We start from the raw sequence: 26,665 nt of genomic DNA, 5'->3' as shown, positions 1-26,665 counted from the left end.
GGGTAGGGGGCAGTATTTTCACGTCCGGATGAAAAGTGTGCCCAAAGTAAACTGCCTGTTACTCAGGCCCAGTGTGTGAAAACCTTGTGAAGACTTACAGAAAACGTTTGACCTCTGTCATTGCCAACAAAGGGTATATAACAAAGTATTGAGATAAACTTTTGTTATTGACCAAATACTTATTTTCCACCATAATTTGCAAAGAAATTCATTTTTAAAAAAAATATCATTTTGTCTGTCATAGTTGAAGTGTACCTATGATGAAAATTACAGGCCTCTCTCATCTTTTTAAGTGGGAGAACTTAAATTGGTGGCTGACTAAATACTTTTTTGCCCCACTGTATATCTGGATAGATTTGGATAGAAAACACGCTAAAGTTTTTAAAACGGTTAAAATAATGTCTGTGAGTATAACAGAACTGAAATGGCAGGAGAAACCCCAAAGACAAACCAACCCCCCAACCAAAAAAAAATCATTCTACCACTGATTTCAATGGCTGGCACTTTTATAATAGGGCGAAATCGTGCCCGATTGCAGTTCCTAGGGCTTCCACTAGATGTCAACAGTCTTTAGAAAGAGTTTCAGGCTGGTTTTTGGAAAAATTTGCCAGAAATTGTAGTTTTTCTAGGTGGCTCCCATTTTGGCTGTAGTGTTTCCAAGCGTGTGAATGAGAACGCGTTCTTTGATACATTTTTTTTTACCTAAGGTTTGATTATAAACGTTGTTTGACTTGTTTTCAAACGTTTATTAGTAACGTTTAGGATTCATTTTGTGTGCATTTTGATGGAGGGAAACTGAATGGATTATTGACTGAATCGCGCCAGCTAAACTGAGTTTTTATGGATACAAAGGACATTATCGAACAAAAGGACCATTTGTGATGTAACTGGGACCTTTTGGAGTGCCAACAGAAGAAGATCATCAAAGGTAATTTTGATGCATTTTTATATCGCAATTTCTGACTTTTGTGTCGCACCTGCCTGGTTGAAATATGTTTTCATGGTTATGTATGCGGGTGCTGTCCTCAGATAATCGCATGGTGTGCTTTCGCCATAAAGCCTTTTCGTAATCTGACACAACAGCTGGATTAACAATAAATTAAGCTTTATTTTGATGTATTGCACTTCTGATTTTATTAAAGTTAACTATTTGTAATTCTGTAGTTTCAATTTCGCATGCTGCAATTTCACCGGATGTTGCCCAGGTGGGACACTACCGTGCCACCTGCCCATCAGAAGTAAAAAATAAAAAATAAAAAGGCACATGACAGCCCGCTTGGAGTTTGCCAAAAGCCACCTAAAGACTCTCAGACCATGACAAACAAGATTCTCTGGTCTGATGAAACCAAGATTGAACTCTTTGGCCTGAATGCCAAGCGTCACATTTGAAGGAAACCTGGCATCATCCCTACAGTGAAGCATGGTGGTGGCAGCATCATGCTTTGGGGATGTTTTTCAGCTCAGGAACTGGGAGACTAGTCAGGATCGAGGCAAAGTGGAACGTAGCAAAGTATAGTGAGATCCTTGTTGAAAACCTGCTCCACAGCGCTCAGGACTGGGGGCACACAGCCAAGACAATGCAGGAGTTGCTTTGGGACAAGTCTCTGAATGTCCTTGAGTGGTCCAGCCTGATCCCGGACTTGAACCCGATCGAACATCTCTGGAGAGACCTGAAAATAGCTGTGCAGCTTGAGAGGATCTGCAGAGAAGAATGGGAGAAACTCCCCAAATACAGGTGTGCCAAGCTTGTAGTGTCACACCCAATAAGACTGAAGGCTTTGATCGCTGCCAAAGGTGCTTCAACAAAGTACAGAGGAAAGGGTCTAAATACTTATGTAAATGTGATATAAAAAAATACAAATACAACTGTTTTGCCCCACATTATGGGGTAATGTGTGTAGATTGAGGATTTAAAGAATAAGGCTGTAACGTGACAAAATGTGGAAAAGTGAAGGGGTCTGAATACTTTCCGAAGGCACTGTTAGGCTAGCTGAGGATGCCTTACTGTAGGTTGACATGTCGATGCTGTGCGAATACAGACACATTTGCCACTGTAACGATATGCCAAATCAAATCAAATGCTATTGGTCACATACACATGTTAGTCACGTACACACATGTCACTTTTAACTGTTATGATGCGTGTGTTGTGTGGTAAGTGCCAGGGTGTGTCTCGACCGACCGGTGTGTCCGTGGGTGACTTGGCTGGCTAAGTGGAGGGTATAATGGCTGTCTCCACTCCAGCATCTCTAATCACCACTGCTCCTGGACACTCGTTAGATGTAGGGGGGGGGGGGGGGGGGGGGGGGTGTGTGTTCGTGGGTGACTTGGCTGGCTAAGTGGAGGGTATAATGGCTGTCTCCACTCCAGCATCTCTAATCACCACTGCTCCTGGACACTCATTAGATGTAGGTGTGTGTTCCTGGGTGACTTGGCTGGCTAAGTGGAGGGTATAATGGCTGTCTCCACTCCAGCATCTCTAATCACCACTGCTCCTGGACACTCGTTAGATGTAGGGGTGTGTGTGTGTGTGTGTGTGTGTGTGTGTGTGTGTGTGTGTGTGTGTGTGTGTGTGTGTGTGTGTGTGTGTTCGTGGGTGACTTGGCTGGCTAAGTGGAAGGTATAATGGCTGTCTCCACTCCAGCATCTCTAATCACCACTGCTCCTGGACACTCGTTAGATGTAGGGGGGTGTGTGTGTTCGTGGGTGACTTGGCTGGCTGAGTGGAGGGTATAATGGCTGTCTCCACTCCAGCATCTCTAATCACCGCTGCTCCTGGACACTCGTTAGATGTAGGGGGGGTGTGTGCTCGTGGGTGACTTGGCTGGCTGAGTGGAGGGTATAATGGCTGTCTCCACTCCAGCATCTCTAATCACCACTGCTCCTGGACACTCATTAGATGTAGGGGGGGGTGTGTGTTCCTGGGTGACTTGGCTGGCTGAGTGGAGGGTATAATGGCTGTCTCCACTCCAGCATCTCTAATCACCACTGCTCCTGATGTTGTGTTATGGGGTTAGTAGTGGAGTATGGTGTGTTACAATGGAAACCGGCTGGTTTGCTTCCTCATCTGATTCATGATTAGAAGTGATGATATTTCAATTAAAAAAATTAATGGTACGTGGTATCCAATTGTTAGTAGTTACTATCTTGTCTCATGCGCGATGAGACAAGGATATCCCTACCGGCCTAACCCAGACGACGCTAGGCCAATTGTGCGTCGCCCCATGGACCTCCCGGTCGCGGCCGGCTGCGACAGAGCCTGGGCTCGAACCCAGAGTCTCTGGTGGCACAGCTAGCACTGCAATTCAGTGCCCTAGACCACCCGGGAGGCCCCAGAAGTGTTGGTATTGACCTGGATCCAGGCATCTACGCTGTACATGTCCAACATACTATAGGTATCTGACTGTCAAAGGCTTTTAGTGTCTGTCTGTGTCTGTGTGCTTACCAGTGTGTGTGTGTGTGTATGTTATTCACAGCTGTTGTGTGCTTGTGTTGCAGGTACAGGCGATACCCGGCCCACGCAGGTACACACCCACACACACAGAACAGACATGGTGGGAGGACAACACTGGCAGGTGAGACATGTTTATGTGTGTGAGCGCTCTAATAGATTATCGATGCACTGCTGTGCCAGTTGGTTGGCTGAGCCATGAGCTGGAAATGGGATGAGAGTCCCTTGTTGAAAGACAGACACACACACACCTGCTAGGGTTCTTATAGAAAGCTGAGCTCCATTCTGTCTCTACTCAGGGGAGACGAAAGAGAAAAGAGGAGGAGGGAGGATGCAGAGTGGAGGAAGGAGAGAGGAGGGGGAGAATGAGGAAGAAAGAGAGGAGGAGGAGGGAGCCGGTCACTCAGACAGATATTCACACAGGTCAAGCCATGCTGAGAGGGAGGGAGGGAGGGTCGAGCCATGCTGAGAGAAAGAGGAGGCAGGAGGGAGGGAGGGAGGGAGGGAGGGAGGGAGGGAGGGAGGGAAGGTCGAGCCATGCTGAGAGAAAGAGGAGGCAGGAGGGATAGGGAGGGAGGGTCGAGCCATGCTGAGAGAGAGAGGAGGCAGGAGGGATTGAGAGAGAGGAGGAGGGAGGGAGGGAGGGAGGGAGGGAGGGAGGGAGGGAGGGAAGGTCGAGCCATGCTGAGAGAGAGAGGAGGCAGGAGGGATTGAGAGAGAGGAGGGAGGAGGGAGGGAGGGAGTGTGGGAGGGATAGGGAGGGAGGGAGGGAAGGTCGAGCCATGCTGAGAGAAAGAGGAGGCAGGAGGGATTGAGAGAGAGGAGGAGGGAGGGAGGGAAGGTCGAGCCATACTGAGAGAGAGAGGAGGTGGGAGGGAGACAAAGAATGAGCAGAAGATAAAGAGGAAGAGAGAGGAAGAGTGATAGCCAGCTCTGCATGCTCCTGTCACCTCTCCCCTCTCTCGTTCTCACTCTCTCTCCCTCTCTCTGTCTCTCGTTATCTCTCTCTCGTGCTCTCTCTCCCTATCTTTATCTCTCGTTATCTCTCTCTCTCGTACTCTCTCTCCCTATCTTTATCTCTCGTTATCTCTCTCTCTCATGCTCTCTCTCCCTATCTTTATCTCTCGTTATCTCTCTCTCTCGTGCTCTCTCTCCCTCTCTTTGTGAACAGATGGGTGGAGGTATCAGATGTTAATGAAAGACGATAGAAAAGGGGCTATGAAAAGATCATGACCAACAGCCAGCTCCGCGAACATCACACACACACACACACGCACACGCACACGCACACGCACACGCACACACACACACACACGCCTTCACACACACACACACGCCTTCACACTCACTATCACACAGTCCTGCTGGGACATATGTACCTTACTGACACACACTCACAATTTCACATACACATACATCTTCAACCGCATTCTCTGTTGCTCTCCCACTCTCCTCTTTCTCTCCTCCATCTCTCCTCCGTCTCTCTCTCCTCCCTCTTTCTCTCCCTCTCTCCCCCTATCCCTCTCTCTCTCTCCCTCCGACTCTCTCCCTCTCGCTCCTGCCTCCCTCCCCCTTTCTCTCTCTCTCTCCCCCTCTCCCTCTCTCTCTCATCCCTCCCTCTCCCTCTCTCTCTCCCCATCTCTCTCTCTCCTCCCCCTCTCTTTGTTCTCTGCAGACTGTTCTAATGCTCATACTCCAGCTCTCCCATTAGACTGTCTGTCTGATGGTGTTGCTATTTATTATATATGAACATGACATGTTTCTGACACATGTGGTGTATGTGTGTGTGTGTGTGTGTGTGTGTGTGTGTGTGTGTGTGTGTGTGTGTGTGTGTGTGTGTGTGTGTGTGTGTGTGTGTGTACGATAGAAGGTGTTGAGGTTTTTGATTGACCAGCTCTTGAAGAACTGCAGCAACCCCTGAAGTGAAGTGTGTGTGTGTGTGTGTGTGTGTGTGCTTGCATGTGTTTGTGTGTGTTTGTACTGAATGTAAGATATGAGTGTGTCTGATGTTTTCTCCTCTATAGATTGCTCTATGGTTGAAAAAGCTTTGCTTTTGTGTACTCAACACCCGTGTGTATGTGTAAACACAAACACACAAAGACACACTTAAGCTTGAACCCAAGGACCTAGTGCTGAGATGTTATGATTTGACAGAGAGGCAGATGAATAGCAAGAAGAAAGGGTTAAGAGAAAGAGAGAAGGGGGGTGTTGAAAAGAACACATTGAACTTGCAGGCCTCTCGGAGAAGAAAAGGTGTTAACAGACATAGCTTTGAGAGTTCATCTCTTTCAGTGTCAGTCGGTACACGTACAATTTGGACTGATTGTGAATTCATTGCTCAAGATGATAGGTAGATAGTGTTTAGAGTGAGAATGTAGCTCTGTCTTTCACTACAATATGAAAACACACTGACCACGTTGACATGCAAACATTATTTCGGGTTGGAGCTCATATCCCACTTAAGGTCTTATTCGGGATAAGCTGTTTACATGCACCTTTGATATCCCACTCATGTGTATCCCTGTATACATGAATAAACAGAATATTCCTCATTGAAGTTCAGATGGGTTAAATGGAATAGTAAGTGAAATATGGACACTGACTGTAAGCCTATAACCTATATTAACTCTTGCAGAATTATGCTTTTCTTGAAGTAAAATTGTACAACAAATGTTCATTTTGTCTCGGGAACAGGAGAAATATGATTTCTATCTTTCAGCATCTCTTGAGAAAATGCTACTGCGAGTGTAATGTGTTAGCTTTGACACCGTTATGCAAGCGGACAGTATTTCAACCACATAAACTATGCACCCAAAATGAACTGAAGTCTTATCAGAAACGTGTGTCCTCGTTTACTCAGCTTTTCATTTCTTTAAAGCAGGCCAAACTGATGACATTTGGACATTTTTCAGAGGACCAATCTTTCCACTATTTTCGAGTTATTGTTTTCTTCCCTGTCTTTAAACGAAACAGACAACTTTACCGGTGCTAACTATGTTCTCTGGTCTGATGAAACAAAAATAGAACTGTTTGGCTATAATGACTGAAGAACACCATCCCAACCGTGAAGCATCATGTTGTGGGGGTGCATTGCTGCAGGAGGGATTGGTGCACTTCACAAAATAGATGGCATCATGTGGAAGAAAAATTATGTGGATATATTGAAGCTACATCTCAAGACATCACTCAGGAAGTTAAAGCTTGGTCACAAATGGGTCTTCCAAATGGACAATGACCTCAAGCATACTTCCAAAGTTGTGGCAAAATGGCTTAAGGACAACAAAGTCAAGGTATTGGAGTGGCCATCACAAAGCCCTGACCTCAATCCCATATAAAACGTTTGGGCAGAACTGAAAAGCATGTACGAGCAAGGAGGCCTACAAACCTGACTCAGTTACACCGGCCAAAATTCACCCAACGTATTGTGGGAAGCTTGTGGAAGGCTACCCAAAAAGTTTGACCCAAGTTAAACAATTTTAAAGGCAAATACTAATTGAGTGTATGTAAACTTCTGACCCACTGGGAATGTGATGAAAGAAATAAAACCTGAAATAAATCATTCTCTCTACTATTATTCTGACATTTCACATTCTTAAAATAAAGTGGTGATCCTATCTGAACTAAAACAGGGAATTTTTACTAGGATTAAATGTCAGGAATTGTGAAAAACTGAGTTTAAATGTATTTGGCAAATGTGTATGAAAACTTCAGACTTCAACTGTATCTACAGTCGTGGCCAAAAGTTTTGAGAATGACACAAATATTAATTTTCACAGAGACTTCTGCCTCAGTTTGTATGATGGCAATTTGCATATACTGCAGAATGTAGAGGCGGGTGGACAAACAAAAATCCACAAATTCTGACAAACTCCAAGCATTGATTATGCAAGAATGGGCTGCCATCAGTCAGGATGCGGCCCAGAAGTTAATTGACAGCATGCCATGGCGGATTGCAGAGGTCTTGAAAAAGAAAGGGCAACACTGCCAATATTGACTCTTTGCATCAACTTCATGTAATTGTCAATAAAAGCCTTTGACACTTATGAAATGCTTGTAATTATACTTCAGTATTCCATAGTAACATCTGACAGAAATAAAGACACTGAAGCAGCAAACTTTGTGAAAATTTATATTTGTGTCAATCTCAACACTTTTGGCCACAACTGTAACTATAGTTGACAAACAAATTACATACCAAATTATAATATGGCCTACCAAATGTCGGAAATTGTAATCAGAAACGTGTCTAAATTATGGGTTAAAGTAGCCCGTAGACTAAACGGTCCAGTATGGATTTTCAGCTAAATCTATTATTATGGTGAATCGAGCTATGCAGGCAGGTAGCTGACTTTTTTAAGTGATTTGTTTGACAATCAGATGACAACACCCATGATATGCGAGACTGATCCTGCACACACCGTGAAAAACAACAGTCAACGGGGTAAGATGTTTACATGCCACAGTATCCTGTCTAAGATCAGCATTTCCCAGGCATCTTTTCCCGGTTTCTCATAACCGGCATACAAGCTTTTTGGGGTTATTTTAAACCGGATATGATGTTTATATGAGTCAACTTGAGTATCCCAAATAATAACGGGATATTGGTGTGCATGTAAACGCGGTCCCTGAATCAAAGGGAATGCTTTGGGAGAGAGGTAGCGATAGAGAGGTAGAGAAAGGGGGAGATAAATGGAGAGAGGATATGAGAGAGGGAGAACAAGAACGAGAGAGTGGTGTCAAGAGGAATAGAGCTAATATCAGTGCTAATTGAACACAGCTGCAACACGTTAAACAGGAATTGCCAATTAATGAGACCGCATGCCCCCGGTTGAGTATATCTTTAAAAAATAAGAGCTAAAAAGAACGAGGGAATGAAACATTTATGGAAAAAAGGAATTGAATTATTTACGGTGTCAAGAGGAAAGCCTGTTTGTGCTCTCTCTCTCTCTCTCTCCCTCTTCCTTCCTGTCTTTCAGTGGATTTCTGCTTCCTGTCCACTAATTAAGTTTTCTGCCTCTTTCTCTCCGCTTCCCTCCTTTCATTCCCGTCTGCTGTCCTTCCTCTCTGTGGAGAGAGCGGGATATCACAAAGGAGGAAGTGCTCCAGGGTAAAGGGGGATGAGGAGGAGGAAGAGGAAAGGAAACAGAAAGAGGGCTGAATGTATAGACAGAGCCTTGACGCTAATGTGCTGCACTCAAACTTGAATGGGTGTGTGTGTGTTTGTGTTCATGCTTCAGATGCCTGTGAGTTTGAGAGTTTCTGTGTGCTATGAGAGGGATACAGTACATGCAGTAGAAGTGTGTGTTGTGTAGTAGTATGAAGTGTGTATTTATGAGCTTACACATTCCTCTGTGTGTGTGTGTGTGTGTGTGTGTGTGTGTGTGTGTGTGTGTGTGTGTGTGTGTGTGTGTGTGTGTGTGTGTGTGTGTGTGTGTGTGTGTGTGTGTGTACTGCCCAGATCTGTGTTGAAATACTGTTTGAAATCTTTCTAATACTTTGAGCGTTCCCTTTAGCCTGCCTGGAGTTCCAGATGGGCGGGCAGTATCGTTTGCACTTTTGGGGCTTTTCTATTTGTCCCATTTCAGCATGCAAGCTCAATCAAACCCAGCTAAAGTATTTGAAACGATTTCAAGTAGTATTTGAAGCCAGCTCTGGTACAGCAGGGCTGATCCTGTGCAGACCCGGGGTCAGTCCCAAATGACTCCTTATTCCCTATATAGTGCATTACTTTTAACCTGATTCCTATGTGCCCTGGTCAAAAGTAATGTACTATATAGGGAATAGGGTGACATTTAGGACGTAGTGTAGGTCTGGCCTGTGGATACAGTGAGTCTGGCTCTAACTCTCTTATTTAACTGTAGTGATTACAGAAACACTGATAACCCTGCCGTGTACAGCACTCACTGAATCACATCCACCCTCGCTCTTTCTCTCTCTCTCTCTCTCTCTCTCTCTCTCTCTCTCTCTCTATCGCTCTCTCTCTATCGCTCTCTCTAACTTCTTACATTCTCTCTCTTTCTTCTTACTATCTCAATCTTTCTCTCTTTCTTCTTACTATCTCTCTCTTTCTCTCTTTCTTCTTACTATCTCTCTCTCTCTCTCTCCCTCTCTCTCTCTTTCTTCTTACTATCTCTCTCTTTCTCTCTCTCTCTCTCTCTCTCCCTCTCTCTCTCTTTCTTCTTACTATCTCTCTCTCTCTCTCTCTCTCTCTCTTTCTCTCTTTCTTCTTACTATCTCTCTCTCTCTCTCTCTCTCCCTCTCTCTCTCTGTTCTCTCTTCCTGCTCTGCTCTTCCTCACTCTACTCTCTCTCTCCCCCCCTTTCTCTGCAGTCAGTCCACCCCTCCCTCTTCTTTCCCCCTCTCCCTCTCCCACTCTTACTCCCCTCCCTCCTTTTTCCCCCTCTTCCATTCTGCCCTCTCTTTTTGGCTGAGGCTCAAATATCGCAAATGCTATTACGTATTGGCTAAGGGCCAAATCAACGCAGTAATAAATCAATAGGAAGTTACATTACGTAATAGACCCAGAGAGATGTCTCACTGCTGACCCTGTTACATAGGTTTATTCCCCTCTCCACTCTGCTCAGCTCATAGAACAGTACAGTATTGCTCTCTGTCTTCCTATTCACTCACTCTCTCTTTCTCTCTTCTCTCTTTCTCATGTTATCTCTCTCTCTTTCTGCTACCCATATTAACTCTCTCTCTCTCTCTCTCTCTCTCTCTCTCTCTCTCTCTCTCTCTCTCTCTCGCTCTCTCACTAATTATCTCTCTCCGCCACCCTTATAATCTCTCTCTGTGTCATTCGCATAGCTTAAAGGGCAATTCTCCCACTTTTCGACCTCATATTCATTATCTCCAGCACCAGACCAGTGTCTACGTACATTGCCTATTCACACCTCATGATTTTGTCCACACTTTGTTATGTTAGAAAGTGGGATTAAAATGGATCTAATTGTAATTTATTGTCAGTGACCAACACAAAATACTCTGTATTCATGTCAAATTGGAAGACAAATTCTACATTTGTCAGAAATGTAGATAAGTATTTGAATGTTAGAGTCACCTTTGGCAGCTATTAGAGATTAAGAGATTTCTACACCTGGATTGGGCAATATCTGCCCATTATTTTTTTCAAAATTCTTCAAGCTCTGTCAAATTGGTTGTTGATCCTTTCTAGACAAATATTTTCAGGTCTTGCCATAGATTTTCAAGCAGATTTAAGTAAAAACTTGCAACTCGGCCAATCAGGAACATTCACTGTCTTCTTGGAAAGGAACTCCAGTGTATATTTGGCCTTGTGTTTTAGGTTATTGACCTGCTGAAAGGTGAATTCATCTCCCAGTGTCTGGTGGAAAGTAGACTGAACCAGGTTTTCCTGTGCTGAGCTCCATTACGTTTATTTTTTTATCCTGAAAAACTCCCTAGTCCTTAACGATTACAAGCTTGCCCATAACATGATGCTGCCACCACTATGCTTGAAATGATGGAGAGTGGTACTCAGTAAAAGGCACTGCATGGTCAATCTGGTGTCTGCATTGGCAGTGCAGCATTTACTGTGAAACAGCCTCTGCAGAAGTCAGGGTATTCATACTTGTTGCGCTTCGCGGAGCAACGTATAACGTATAGTGCTGCTGTCAAGGAAGTGAGTTTGTGTTTATACAGGACCTCCCGCCCCCACCTATCGTCAACCAATCATGTCAATGCGGAGCTATACTGAGCTACACGGAGCCCTTCGTAATGTTACAACATTTTTGAGGCGCACTGCGATGCGGTACGGAGCTCAATTTGGCCTCTGCATCCGACCACATTTGTCAGGATCAAGCGTAAATTGGCTTTAATGTGTGGTATTGTGTTTCCCCAAACATAACACTTTGTATTCAGGACAAAAAGTCAATTGCTTTGCCACATGTTTTTGCAGTATTACTTTAGTACCTTGTTGCAAACAGGATTCATGTTTTGGAATATTTTGATTCTGTAAAGGCTTCCTTCTTTTCATTTTTTCATAGGTTAGCATTGTGGAGTAACTACAATGTTGTTGATCCATCCTCAGTTCTATCACAGCCATTAAACTCTGTCTTAAAGTCACCATTGGCCTCATGGTGAAATCCCTGAGCAGCTTCCTTCCTCTCCGGCAACTGAGTTAGGAAGGACATATGTATGTTTGTAGTGACTGGGTGTTGATACACCATCTAAAGTGTAATTAATAACTTCACCCTGCTCAAATGGACGTTCAATGTCTGCTTTTTTATTTTCACCTATCAATAGGTTGTGAGGCAATGGAAAACCTCCCTGGTTTTGTGGTTGAATCTGTGTTTAAAATTCACTGCTCGGCTGAGGGACCTTACAGATAATTGTATTGTGTGGTGTACAGAGATGAGGTAGTCCTTCAAAATGATTATTGCACAAAGTGAGTCCATGCAACTTATTATGTGCCTTGTTACTCCTGAACGTATTTACTGTGGGTTTGCCATAACAAAGGGGTTGAATACTTATTGACTCAAGACATATCAGCTTTTTATTTTTAATTCATTTGTAAATATTTCGGCGGGGGAAAATATTCCACTTTGGACATTATGGGGTACTGTGTGTAGGCCAGTGACATAAAATCTACATTCTGTAGCTGTAACACAACAACGGGGAAAAAGTTGAAGGCCGTGTGAATAGTTTATGAAAGCACTGTATATGAAAATGGCACGTTTCTATGATCTGTGGTTAAAACGACGAGATGAAAGGTCCTAAAAAGTGAAATGCGGTGACATCACAGGATAGGATTAAAAGCAGGGTTGGAACCAAAATGATTTCCAACCGTTTTGTTCTGAACAGAACCATTACTTCCAGTAGGACTGGAGAACATCCCAGCCACGTCACATAACGTTATTTACCGGTTCCCATGCTTTTAAAATAACGCTTCTGTTCCTCAAATCATTTTGTTGTTTTCCTGTTTTTGATCTGTTCCCTGAACCGGTTCTAACCCATCATTAAAATTAAGGAAAAAAATGGATTTAACAAACCTGCACCCTCACATCACAGTGAATCTCATAGTGTTCAACATTTTTTTAAACTTTTGATTATTTCATCAGTTACTTTTTTTAATTACTTTGGTTGGTTGGTTATGTTTAAAACAGAGCAAAAATCATCCAGACCAAAATGTCCCCATACTCTATAGATATCTAGGAGAGTGTGTATTCCATAATGGAAACAAGGTGTGTTACACCACTGTTCTCTCCCTCCTCTCCTGTGAAGGTGCATAAGGTCTGCTGTATATGTCGTCATGAATGGAACTTATTTTCCATTTTGTCATGCTCTCTCTCTGGGCCGGAATACTGTCTGCTGCACCTGGTTGGCACTGGGAGAACGTGTGTGTGTGTGTGTGTGTGTGTGTGTGTGTGTGTGTTTGTATGTGTGTGTGTGTTTGGGAGGACATGAGCTATTGGAAACATCTCTGTGTTTGGGTGAGAAAACAGAAACATTGTGACAGGCAGATGAGCTTACACACACACACACACACACACACACACACACACACACACACACACACACACACACACACACACACACACACACATTGGTGTCATCATCCTCCCACATTCATTTACAGTGGGGCAAAAAAATATTTAGGCAGCCACCAATTGTGCAAGCAAACAGCCACGACAACGCAGGAGTGGCTTCGAGACAAGTCTCTGAATGTCCTTTAGTGGCCCTGCCAGAGTCCGGACTAGAACCTGATTGAACATCTCTGGTGAGACCTGGAAATATCTGTGCAGCAACACTCCACATCCAACCTGACAGAGCTTGAGAGGATCTGCAGAGAAGAATGGGAGAAACTCCCCAAATACAGGTGTGCCAAGCTTGTAGCGTCATACCCAAGAAGACTCGAGGCTGTAATCGCTGCCGAAGGTGCTTCAACAAAGTACTGAGTAAAGGGTCTGAATACTTGTATAAATGTTATATTTCCGTTTTTTATTTCTAATAAATTTGCAAAAATGTCTAAAAATCTGTTTTTGCTTTGTAATTATGTGTATTGGGAGTAGATTGATGAGGGGAAAAAACAATTTAATCAATTTTAGAATAAAGTATGGAAAAAGTCAATGGGTTTGAATACTTTCTGAATGCGCTATAATAATTTTAATAGCACTATCTAGTGTTACCAACCTGCCCTCCAAATACACCTCTGCTGTCTTCAACTAGGATCTCAGCGATCACTGCCTCACTGCCAGCGTCTGTAATGGGTCTGCAGTCAAATGATCACCCCTCATCACTGTCAAGCGCTCCCTAAAACATTTCAGCAAGCTGGCCTTTCTAATCGACCTGGCCCGGGTATCCTGGAAGGATATTGACCTCATTCCGTCAGTAGAGGATGCCTGGTTATTCTTTAAATGTGCTTTCCTCACCATCTTAAATAAGCATGCCCCATTCAAAAAATGTAGAACTAGGAAACAGATATAGCCCTTGGTTCACTCCAAACCTGACTGCCCTTAACCAGCACAAAAAAATCCTGTGGCGTTCTGCATTAGCATTGAATAGCCCCCGCGATATGCAACTTTTCAGGGAAGTTAGAAAACAATATACCCAGGCAGTTAGGAAAGCAAATGCTAGCCTTTTCAAACAGAAATTTGCATCCTGTAACTCCAAAAAGTTCTGGGACACTGTAAAGTCCATGGAGAATAAGAGCACCTCCTCCCAGCTGCCCACTGCACTGAGGCTAGGAAACACTGTCACCACCAATAAATCCACGATAATTGAGAATTTCAGTAAGTATTTTTCTACGGCCATGCTTTCCACCTGGCCACCCCTACCCTGGTCAACAGCCCTGCACCCCCCACAGCAACTTGCCCAAGCCTCCCACATTTTGCCTTCACCAAAATCCATATAGCTGATGTTCTGAAAGAGCTGCAAAATCTGGATCCCTACAAATCAGCCGGGCTAGACACTCTCTTTCTAAAATGATCCACCGAAATGGTTGCAATCCCTATTACTAGCCTGTTCAACCTTTCTTTCATATCGTCTGAGATCCCCAAAGAATGGGAAGCTGCCGTGGTCATCCCCCTCTTCAAAGGGGGGACACTCTCGACCCAAACTGCTACAGACCTATATCTATCCTACCCTGCCTTTCTAAGGTCTTTGAAAGCCAAGATAACAAACAGATCACCGACCATTTCGAATCCCACCGTTCCTTCTCCGCTATGCAATCTGGTTTCCTAGCTGGTCATGGGTGCACCTCAGCCACGCTCAAGGTCCTAAACGATATCATAACCGGCATCGATAAAAGACAGTACTGTGCAGCTGTATTCATCGACCTGGCCAAGGCTTTCGACTCTGTCAATCACCACATTCTTATCGGCAGACTCAACAGCCTTGGTTTCTCAAATGACTGACTCGGCTGGTTCACCAACCACTTCTCAGACAGAGTCCAGTGTGTCAAATCGGAGGGCCTGTTGTCCGATTGCAGTCTCTATGGGGTGCCACAGGGTTCAATTCGCTGGCCGACTCTTCTCTGTATACATCAACAATGTCGCTCTTGCTGCTGGTGAGTCTCTGATCCACCTCTACACAGACGACACCATTCTGTATACTTCTGGCCCTTCTTTGGACACTGTGTTAACTAACCTCCAGACAAGCTTCAATGCCATACAACTCTCCTTCCGTGGCCTCCAACTGCTCTTAAATGCAAGTAAAACGAAATGCATGTTCTTCAAGCGATCGCTGCCCTCACCTGCCCACCCGTCCAGCATCACTACTCTGGACGGTTCTGACTTAGTATATGTGGACAACTACAAATACCTGGGTGTCTGGTTAGACTGTAACCTCTCCTTCCAGACTCACATTAAGCATCTCCAATCCAAAATTAAATCTAGAATCGGTTTCCTATTTCGCAACAAAGCCTCCTTCACTCATGCTGCCAAGCATACCCTTGTAAAACTGACTATCCTACCGATCCTTGACTTCTGCTGATGTCCTTTACAAAATTACCTCCAACACTCTACTCAGCAAATTGGATGCAGTCTATCACAGTGCCATCCATTTTGTCACCAAAGCCCCAAATACTACCCACTACTGCGACCTGTATGCTCTCGTTGGCTGGCCCGCATCGCCAAACCCACTGGCTCCAGGTCATCTGTAAGTCTTTGCTAGGTAAATCCCTGCCTTATCTCAGCTCACTGGTCACCATAGCAACACCCACCCGTAGCACGCGCTCCAGCTGGTATATTTCACTGGTCACCCCCAAAGTCAATTCCTCCTTTGGCCCCCTTTCCTTCCAGTTCTCTGCTGCCAATGACTGGAACTAACTGCAAAAATCACTGAAGCTGGAGACTCATATCTCCCTCACTAACTTTAAGCACCAGCTGTCAGAGCAGCTCACAGATAACTGCACCTGTACATAGCCCATCTGTAAATAGTCCATCCGACTACCTCATCCCCATACTGTTATTTATTTTGCTCCTTTGCACCCCAGTATCTCAACTTGCACATGCATCTTCTGCACATCTATCACTACAGTGTTTAATTTCTAAATTGAAATTATTTTGCCACTATGGCCTATTTATTGCCTTACCTCCCGAATCTTACCTCATTTACACACATTTTTCTCTACTGTATTATTGCCTGTATGTCTGTTTTACTCCATGTGTAACTCTGTGTTGTTGAATGTGTAGAACTGCTTTGCTTTAGGTCACAGTTGTAAATGAGAACTTGTTCAGTTGTAAATGAGAACTTGCCTACCTGGTTAAATAAAGGTGACAACAAATGTTCTTAAAAAAGATCTGTGTCATCTCTTTCTCATGAGTAGTTCAGTTTAGGTCAAACTGTGTTTAACAGTAGAATCTAAAACACCAACACATTATTACACAATATAACAAAATAATACAGCCATCTAAATAGAAATAGAGAGAGAGAGAGAGAGAGACGTGGGAAGAAGGAGAGAGGGACGGTGAGAGAAGAGGCTCCTTCCGCTCTCCAATCCCATCTGTTTGACACATAGATGGAGGGGGGGGACAGGCGAATGAAATGAAAACGAGGCCAGAGCCTGGCTGAGAGAGGGGAGAGGAGAGGAGGAGAGGAGGGGTGATGAGAGAAGACGGGGAGGGGCCGTTTGGAGAAAAGCAGGGAAAAAATTGAGAGAGGCAGGCTGGGGGGTTGGGCTCCGGGATCTGTGGTGTGTGTGTGTGTGTGTGTGTGTGTGTATGTGTGTGTGAGCGAGAGTGTGTGTGTATGCACTCTATTCCTTTCCTTTCTTTGTTTGACTACTGAGTAGAAAAAAAGCGAGACAGAAAAAGAGAGTGTGTGTGTGTGTGCGTGAGAGAGAGAGAGAGAGAGAGAGAGAGAGAGGGTGAGGGAAAGAGGGAGAGTAAAGAAAAAGGAGATCCAAAGCGAGAAGCACACACTTTTTTTCTGGAAGAGAGAGAGAGAGACAAAGACGCAATTCTATTTATGTATGATTTGTAGCCTTTTTAAAACACTGCATGCTTCTGACACCAGTGTCAGGTTGGGGTGCTGGTTGTGTGTGTGTGTGTATGTTTTTTTGTTGTGTGCATTGGTCTGTCGCTGGGTGTGTGTGTGAGGGGAAGCCGGGTTCCCGGCCTCCGTGTCCGTCTGGTTTAAAGGGAACAGAAGGGAACAACACAAAGCTAGGGGCTGAATGTCGCTGCTGCTGGAGATTTGCTGAACTAGCCTGCCTTCGCTGCTCTGCTCTGCTCTGCTCTGCTCTGCCCTAGATAGCTAACACAACACACCCTCTGGATATTACTACTACTTAATCAGCACCTCTCAGCCTAACCCTGAACACGGTAAGAGCCTTCTCTTTGCACACACACACACACACACACACACACACACACACACACACACACACACACACACACACACACACACACACACACACACACACACACACACACACACACACACTACTATCATGTGGACAAAGCAGAATGCTAGGGGTGTTTTAGCTAGCTTGCAAGCTAGCACCAAGAGTTGACAAAAGCAATCTGGAAGAAAAAAGTTGCTGTGCAGTGGAGAGAGAGACTGGGGTTGTGTGTGTGTGTGTGTGTGTGGAATGTAGCATACACAAAGAGAGATTGTGCCTCAGCTGGGATGTAGTGTGTTTATGATGCTGGCTGTCACTGACTTCTACCTGCTGGTGTTGGACTGAAAAAAGTAGTTTATTTTTCCTTCTCTCTTTCTCGTTCTCTCTCTCCCCTTCTATCTTGTTCTCTCTCTCTCCATCTCCTTCTATCTCGTTCTCTCTCTCTCCCCTTCTATGTTGTTTTCTCTCTCCTTCTATGTTGTTTTCTCTCTCCTTCTATCTTGTTCTCTCTCTCTCTCTTTCTCTCTCTCCCCTTCTATCTTGTTCTCTTTCACCCCTTTTCCCTCACTCTCTCTCACTCTCTCTCTCTCTCTCTCGTCTCTCTCTCTCTCTCTCTCCCCCTTCTGTCTTGTTCTCTCTCTCCCCCTTCTTTCTTGTTCTCTCTCTCTCCCTTTCTACCTTGTTCTCTCTCTCTCCCCTTCTGTCTTGTTCTCTCTCTCCCCCTTCTGTCTTGTTCTCTCCCCCCCCCTTCTGTCTTGTTCTCTCTCTCTCCCCTTCTGTCTTGTTCTCCCTCTCCCCCTACTCTTCTGTCTTGTTCTCTCTCTCCCCTTCTGTCTTGTTCTCTCTCTCTCCCCTTCTGTCTTGTTATCTTTCTCTCTCCCCTTCTGTCTTGTTCTCTCTCTCCCCTTCTGTCTTGTTCTCTTTCTCGCCCCTTCTATCTTGTTCTCTCTCCACCCTTCTGTCTTGTTCTCTCTCTCTCCCCCTTCTGGCTTGTTCTCTCTCCCCCTTCTATCTTGTTCTCTCTCTCCCCTTCTGTCTTGTTCTCCCTCTCCCCCTACTCTTCTGTCTTGTTCTCTCTCTCTCCCCTTCTGTCTTGTTCTCTCTCTCTCCCCTTCTGTCTTGTTCTCTCTCTCCCCTTCTGTCTTGTTCTCTCTCTCTCCCCTTCTGTCTTGTTCTCTCTCTCCCCCTTCTGTCTCGTTCTCGCTCTCTCTCCCCTTCTGTCTTGTTCTCTCTCTCCCCCTTCTGTCTCGTTCTCTCTCTCTCCCCTTCTGTCTTGTTCTCTCTCCCTCCCCTTCTATCTTGTTCTCTGTCTCTCCTTCTGTCTTGTTCTCTCTCCCCTCCTATCTTGTTCTCTCTCTCCCCTTCTGTCGTGTTCTCTCTCTCCCCTTCTATCTTGTTCTCTCTCCCCCCTTCTGTCTTGTTCTTTCTCTCCCATTCTATCTTGTTCTCTCTCTCCCCCTTCTGTCTTGTTCTCTTTCACCCCTTTTCTCTTGTTCTCTCTCTCCCCCCCTTCTGTCTGGTTCTCTCTCTCTCTCACCCCTTGTCATGTTCTCTCTCTCCACCCCTTCTGTCTTGTTCTCTCTCTCCCCCTTCTGTCTTGTTCTCTCTCTCTCCCCCTTCTGTCTTGTTCTCTCTCCCCGTCTATCTTGTTCTCTCTCTCCCCCTTCTGTCTTGTTCTCTCTCTCCCCTTCTATCTTGTTCTCTCTCTCCCCCATTCTGTCTTCTTCTCTCTCTCTCCCCCTTCTTTCTTGTTCTCTCTCTCTCCCTTTCTACCTTGTTCTCTCTCTCTCCCCTTCTGTCTTGTTCTCTCTCTCCCCCTTCTGTCTTGTTCTCTCTCCCCCCCTTCTGTCTTGTTCTCTCTCTCTCCCCTTCTGTCTTGTTCTCCCTCTCCCCCTACTCTTCTGTCTTGTTCTCTCTCTCCCCTTCTGTCTTGTTCTCTCTCTCTCCCCTTCTGTCTTGTTCTCTTTCTCTCTCCCCTTCTGTCTTGTTCTCTCTCTCCCCTTCTGTCTTGTTCTCTTTCTCGCCCCTTCTATCTTGTTCTCTCTCCACCCTTCTGTCTTGTTCTCTCTCTCTCCCCCTTCTGGCTTGTTCTCTCTCCCCCTTCTATCTTGTTCTCTCTCTCCCCTTCTGTCTTGTTCTCCCTCTCCCCCTACTCTTCTGTCTTGTTCTCTCTCTCTCCCCTTCTGTCTTGTTCTCTCTCTCTCCCCTTCTGTCTTGTTCTCTCTCTCCCCTTCTGTCTTGTTCTCTCTCTCTCCCCTTCTGTCTTGTTCTCTCTCTCCCCCTTCTGTCTCGTTATCGCTCTCTCTCCCCTTCTGTATTGTTCTCTCTCTCCCCCTTCTGTCTCGTTCTCTCTCTCTCCCCTTCTGTCTTGTTCTCTCTCCCTCCCCTTCTATCTTGTTCTCTCTCTCTCCTTCTGTCTTGTTCTCTCTCCCCTCCTATCTTGTTCTCTCTCTCCCCTTCTGTCTTGTTCTCTCTCTCCCCTTCTATCTTGTTCTCTCTCCCCCCTTCTGTCTTGTTCTTTCTCTCCCATTCTATCTTGTTCTCTCTCTCCCCCTTCTGTCTTGTTCTCTCTCTCCCCTTCTGTCTTGTTCTCTCTCCCTCCTTCTATCTTGTTCTCTCTCTCCCCTTCTGTTTTGTTCTCTCTCTCCCCTTCTATCTTGTTCTCGCTCTCTCTCCACCCTTCTATCTTGTTCTCTCTCTCCACCCTTCTAACTTGTTCTCTCTCTCTCTCCACCCTTCTATCTTGTTCTCTCTCTCTCCCCACCTTCTGTCTTGTTCTCTCTCTCCCTCCCCTTCTGTCTTGTTCTCTCTCTCCCCCCCTTCTGTCTTGTTCTCTCTCTCCACCCTTCTATCTTGTTCTCTCTCTCCACCCTTCTGTCTTTTTCTCTCTCTCTCTACCCTTCTATCTTGTTCTCTCTCTCTCTCTCTCCACCCTTCTGTATTTTTCTCTCTCTCTATCTCCACCCTTCTATCTTGTTCTCTCTCTCTCCACCCTTCTATCTTGTTCTCTCCCCCCCTTCTGTCTCTCCCCCCCAGTGGAGGTTCCCCCTACGATTTGAATTGTCAGCTTCTCTCTCTCTCTCTTTCTTTCTCTCTCTCTCTCTCTCTCTCTCTCTCTGTCTCTGTCTCTGTCTTTTTCTTTGGTTTTACATATGGATCTCTGCTATGGGACTTGCTGGCTAAGCATTAAGCAGTACATACTTATGTGCCATTTGTTTATTTCTGTGTTTACGTGACTAATGCTACTACTTTTTGGAAAATGTGTTGTAGATGCGTACTGAGAGTGAGAGAGCCAGGGCTGAAGCTAGCTGAGGCTGTGTGTGTAGTACTGTAGTGTGTTTGGCATTGTGGCTGTTAGTAGCTGCTCGTCTGGGCTGGTCTGGACTCGTGTGGTGTGGTGTGGGCTGGTGTGTTCGGGTGTTTGTGGTTGTTCTGGTCACTAGTCCGCGGTGAGTGTGTGTGTGTGTGTGTGCGTGGTGGGGGGGGGGGGGGGGTGTGTGTTACTGATAACAGGCGGATGTAGGGAGGTACTCGAGGGCTAATGTGAGATGTAGTAATCAACGTGCTATTGTGTGTGTGTGTGTGACATTAGTCATATCCCGGAGAATGGTATCAATGAAATGTGTGTGTGCATGCATCCGGTTTCCGCCTGGAGCTGATGTTACGAGTGTGTGTGTGTGTGTGTGTGTGTGTGTGTGTCTGTCTGTGCCTGGTGTTCCCAGTTCTCCTTACCAATCCCAGTTCTTCAAACCAATCCCCCCCCCCGCCAACACAGACACATAGGAGAGCCTAAATCACTGAACCCATCTCCCCTGTGTCACTATTCCCTTTTCTTCCCCCTCCTCCTCTCCTCTCCTCTAGGGATTGTCCTGGCCTCCCTCCTGCTTCGTTCTCTCTCTCTCGCTCTCTCTCTGTCTCGCTCTCTCTTTCTCTCCCTCGCTCCGTAATCACTTGATCCATTAATTCATTAGCACCGGAAGTTTATCCCTCACTCGTTCTCTTTTTCCAGTCGCATGGTGCTCGAAGCCAGCAGGCGCAGCGGTTCAGCCCGGGTCGACTGCTGTGCTAGTTTTAGAATAGATCTGCTGTGCCTGTCTCTTCCGTCCATTATCGATCTATAAGGAAATATCTACGCTAGACAGACACACTAATCTGTTTATACTATAATCTGGACACACACTACACTACTACGAGTCCTAATCCTAGTTTTACATAGATATTTATGTTGGGGGTTCTATTTCTAGTACAGCATATTTTACAGCATGTATATGTATATACAGTACCAGTCAAAAGTTTGGACACACCTACTCATTCAAGAGTTTTTCTTTATTTGAACTATTTTCTACATTGTAAAATAATGGTGAAGACATCACAACTATGAAATAACACATATGGAATCATGTAGTAAACAAAAAAGTGTTAAAAAAAATAACAAATATATATTTGAGATTCTTCAAAGTAGCCACCCTTTGCCTTGATGACAGCTTTGCACACTCTTGGAATTCTCTCAACCAGCTTCATGAGGAATGCTTTTCCAATAGTCGGGAAGGAGTTCCCACATATGATGAGCACTTGTTGGCTGATTTTCGTTCACTCTGTAGTCCAACTCATCCCAAACCATCTCAGTTGGGTTGAGGTTGGGTGATTGTGGAGGCCAAGTCATCTGAATCAACACTCCATAACTCTCCTTCTAGGTCAAATAGCTCTTACACAGCCTGGAGGTGTGTTTTGCGGTCATTGTCCTGTTGAAAAACAAATGATAGTCCCACTGAGCGCAAACCAGATGGGATGGCGTATCGCTGCAGAATGCTGTGGTAGCCATGCTGGTTAAGTGTGCTTTGAATTCTAAATAAATCACAGACAGTGTCACCAGCGAAGCACCCCCACACCATCACACCTCCTCCATGCTTCACGGTGGGAACCACACATACGGAAATCATCCATTCACCTACTCTGCATCTCATAAAGACACGGCGGTTGGAACCAAAAATCTCAAATTTGGACTCATCAGACCAAAGGACAGATTTCCACCGGTCTAATGTCCATTGCTTGTGTTTCTTGGTCCAAGAAAGTCTCTTCTTCATATTGGTGTCCTTTATTAATGGTTTATGTGCAGCAATTCAACCCTGAAGGCCTGATTCACACAGTCTCCTCTGGACAGTTGATAAATACATTATTCCATATGTGTTATTTCATAGTTTTGATGTCTTCACTATTATTCTACAATGTAGAAAATAGTCTAAATAAAAAAAAACACTTGAATGAGTAGGTGTGTCCAAACCTTTGACTGGTACTGTATATGTAGGGAATATATTCCTAAATGTGTAGTATTTGATATTGATCTTGGGATATAAGTTTGAATTTTTGACAGTGGAGGCTGGTGGGAGGAGCTATAGGAGGTTGGGCTTAATTGAATGGCTGGAATGGAATAAATGGAACAGAGTCAAACATGTGGTTTCAATATGTTTGATGTGTTTGACTCCGTTCCATTGATTCCATTCCAACCATTACAATGAGCCCGTCCTCCTATAGCTCCTCCCACCAACCTCCACTGATTTCTAATAATGTTCATTACAACTGAAATATGAGATGAAGTGTTATTTAGTTGGCTTATGAGGTGATGATGACAGTGGCCTCTGGCCAGGATGTCCTTGTAGCAACAAACCATTTCCTGCACCAGGCGTTATGACAAGGTGTGTGTGTGTGTTTGTGTGTTTGTGTGTGTGTGTGTGTTTGTGTGTGTGTGTGTGTGTGTGCGTGTGCGTCCGTCCTCTATCTTTTCCCTGGTGGTCGTCTGTTCCCTCTGCAGATGTGCACACACATAGGGGAGTAGGGGAGTGTGTGTGTGTGTGTGTGTGTGTGTGTGTGTGTGTGTGCGTGCGTGCGTGCGTGTGTGTGTGTGTGTGTGGTTGTGCCACCCCCACCCCAGCCTCTGGGTCAGTCCCCCATGGCTGAAGGGTGGATTGTGCATTCATTGGAATGAAGGCGGTGATGGTAGAGGGTGGGGAGAGAGGGGGGGGAGTGGAGGGAGGGCGGGCGGGTGTGATTGAGTGTGCTGCCTGGAGAAGAAAGGGAGACAGAGGGAAGAGAGAGAGAAGGGGGGAGTGGGGAGGGGGGGGGGGCTGGCTGGTGTTGTGCTCGAGAAACAGGAGGAGGAGGTGGAGTGGAATAGACAAACAGGGAGAGACAGAGAGAGAGACGGTAGGGTGTGGGTTAGGGGTGGCTGGCTTACTGGCTGGCGCCTGGGCTGGGACTGGGGGTTAGGACTGGGTTTTGGTTTAGAGGTCGGAGAGACTGGAGACTGGATTGGAAGAAAGAGAAATCCACATGCTTGAACTGACTTCCTTGTTTGTTCAAGTTTGTCTAGATTTGTGAGTGAAGCAGAGAAAGAGACACCAGAGAGAGAGAGAGAGAGAGTGTGTGTGTGCGTGTGCGTGTGCGTGTGTGTGTGTGTGTGTGTGTGTGTGTGTGTGTGTGTGTGTGTGTGTATGTGTGTGTGTGTGTGTGAGAGAGAGATAATTGTGACAGAGAGTTGTAAGAAAAACATAGGTGGACATGGTTTCCTGTGAGATGGAGACAGACTGGGATTTGTTTAGTTTAGTAAATGGATTCCAGTCACGTTAGGGACATCTCTGTTTTGGGGCTGTGGAGTGACACACTCACACTCTCACACACACATATTTTACGACCAAACAATTTATTCCCATTCAATATCCTATTCTCCCTAACCTCTAAACTTAACCTTTAACATAACCTTAAACATAATCTTAACCCCTAACCCTAAACTTAACCCTAACTCCTAACCCTAATTCTAACCCTAAACCAAACCACTAAGCCTAAAATAGCCTTTTTCCATGTGGGGACCACCAAAATGAATCTTTCACAGTAGGAACATCTCTGTGCAGGGGCTGGGAAGGGACTAGTTTTATTGAACGAGCTGACAGACACACACACACACACACACACACACACACACATACATTTGAAGTCGAAAGTTTACATACACTTAGGTTGGAGTCATGAAAACTCGTTTTTCAACCACTCCACAAATTTCTTGTTAACAAACTATAGTTTTGGCCAGTCAGTTATGACATCTACTTTGTGCATGACACAAGTAATTTTTCCAACAATTGTTTACAGACAAATTATTTCACTTATTGTATCAAAGTGTGTGCGAGGAAAGAGGCCTACAAACCTGACTCAATTATACCAGCTCTGTCAGGAGGAATGGGCCAAAATTCACCCAACTTATTGTAGGAAGCTTGTGGATGGCTACCCGAAACGTTTGACCCAAGTAATACAAATAAAAAAGTAAAGGCAATGCTACCAAATACTAATTGAGTGTATGTAAACTTCTGACCCACTGGGAATGTGATGAAAGAAATAAAAGCTGAAATAAATTATTCTCTCTACTATTATTCTGACATTTCATAGTCTTAAAATAAATTGGTGATCCTATCTGAACTAAAACAGGGAATTTTTACTAGGATTAAATGTCAGGAATTGTGAAAAACTGAGTTTAAATGTATTTGGCAAAGGTGTATGTAAACTTTTGACTTCAACTGTGCCACCTGTTACCTGCACCCCTTTACTCACCTGGCCCCCTTGGCAAGCACTCCACTCCCCCTCTCTTCAACTCTTATGAGAGCACACCCTATTTACTCCGTATTGTGTGTGGAGTGGGTGTAGTACGTGTATTTGTATATGATCGTATGTGTGTTTGTGAGTCATTCTGTTCTTTCGTGTGACAGGGTTAAGCATGTGTGTGTGCGTGCGTTTGTTTCCTGGCAGGGATTTTATGGCTTTCTGGTAAAGACTAAAGACAGAGAGAATAAAATAAGTAAGGAGAACCTAGGCCCCAAATTGAAATAGAATATCCCTGCCCTGTGTTTTTACTCCTCTCTGTAATTCTCTGAACAACAGAGTTGGTGTTCCTACTCCTTTTTTCACTCACTCTTTACATTTTTTGTCATTTAGCAGACACTCTTATCCAGAGCGACATACAGGCGCAATTAGGGTTAAGTGGGGCACATCGACAGGGCACATCGACAGATTTTTCACCTAGTAATCTTGGGGATTCAAACCGGTGACGTTTCGATTACTGTCCCAGCGCTCTTAAAACCTCTTAGAACTACCCATCCCGGATCCGGTATATTTGTCATCAGCAACGCTGAATAGCATAGCGCAACAGTCAAGAAATATTACTAGAAAATATTCATATTCATGAAATCACAAGTGAAATATAGCGAAACACAGCTTAGCCTTTTGTTAATAACCCTATCGTCTCAGATTTTGAAATTATGCTTTACAGCGAAAGCAATACAAGCGTTTGTGTAAGTTTATCGATAGCCTAGCATAGCATTATGTACACTTAGCATCAGGAAGCTTGGTCACGAAAATCAGAAAAAAAATCAAAATGAACCGTTTACCTTTGATGATCTTCGGATGTTTTCACTCACGAGACTCCCAGATAAACAGCAAATGTTCCTTTTGTTCCATAAAGATATTTTTTATATCCAAATACCTCCGTTAGTTTGGTGCGTTTATGCCCAGGAATCCACCGGAAATAGCGGTCACGACAACGCAGACAAAAAAATCAAAATTATATCCATAATGTCGACAGAATATGGCAAACGTTTTTTATAATCAATCCTCAAGGTGTTTTTCAAATATCTATTCGATAATATATCAACCGGGACAGTTGGCTTTTCACTAGGACCGGGAGAAACAATGGCCGCCTCTCTCTTTTGCGCAAAAATCACTCTGAGAGCCCCCACCTGACCACTTACGTAATGTGGTCGTTCACGCTCATTCTTCAAAATAAAGGCCTGAAACTATGTCTAAAGGCTATAGACACCTTAGGGAAGCCATAGAAAATCTGGTTGATATCCCTTTCAATGGTCAATAGGGATGCATGGGAACACAGAGCTTTCAAAATAAGAGTCACTTCCTGATTGGATTTTTCTCAGGCTTTCGCCTGCAAAATCAGTTCTGTTATACTCACAGACAATATTTTTACAGTTTTGGAAACTTTAGAGTGTTTTCTATCCTAAGCTGTCAATTATATGCATATTCTTGCATCTGGTCCTGAGAAATAGGCCGTTTACTTTGGGAACGTTATTTTTCCAAAAATAAAAATAATGCCCCTTAGCTTCTAGGCTACCTTTCTCCCACCCTTATTTGTGTGTGTGTTGGACTGCCCAAACCAGGTTGGACCGCCCAAACCAGCATTTCTCTGTGAATGTGTTTGTGTGTGTTCGACCCCTCCCTCCTCAGTGTGTGTGCGCGCGGAGTCGAGTGCGTGCCCCGGCTACAGTAACCAGGTGGTCCTTCTCCTTTGCCCATGACCCCGTCTGCCCCCTGTGACCTTGGGGTCACCCCTGAGATGCTCTCATCGATCAGCCCACCGGCTT

General features: G+C 44.8%; 1 protein-coding gene across 1 annotated transcript in view; it reads left to right on the top strand.

The window, feature by feature from the left end:
• Nucleotides 1-26,665, top strand: part of LOC139416034 (lysine-specific demethylase 6B-like) — a 285,869-nt gene that overhangs the window by 55,877 nt on the left and 203,327 nt on the right. Inside the window, exon 3 of the mRNA XM_071164270.1 lies at nucleotides 3,499-3,575. The gene's annotated coding sequence lies outside the window, so the exon portion shown is untranslated. The remainder of the gene's footprint in view (nucleotides 1-3,498; nucleotides 3,576-26,665) is intronic.

The sequence above is a fragment of the Oncorhynchus clarkii genome, chromosome 9 (assembly GCF_045791955.1).
Source record: "Oncorhynchus clarkii lewisi isolate Uvic-CL-2024 chromosome 9, UVic_Ocla_1.0, whole genome shotgun sequence".
Classification (NCBI taxonomy): Eukaryota; Metazoa; Chordata; class Actinopteri; order Salmoniformes; family Salmonidae; genus Oncorhynchus; species Oncorhynchus clarkii.
This window is presented reverse-complemented; position numbering and strand designations above follow the sequence as displayed.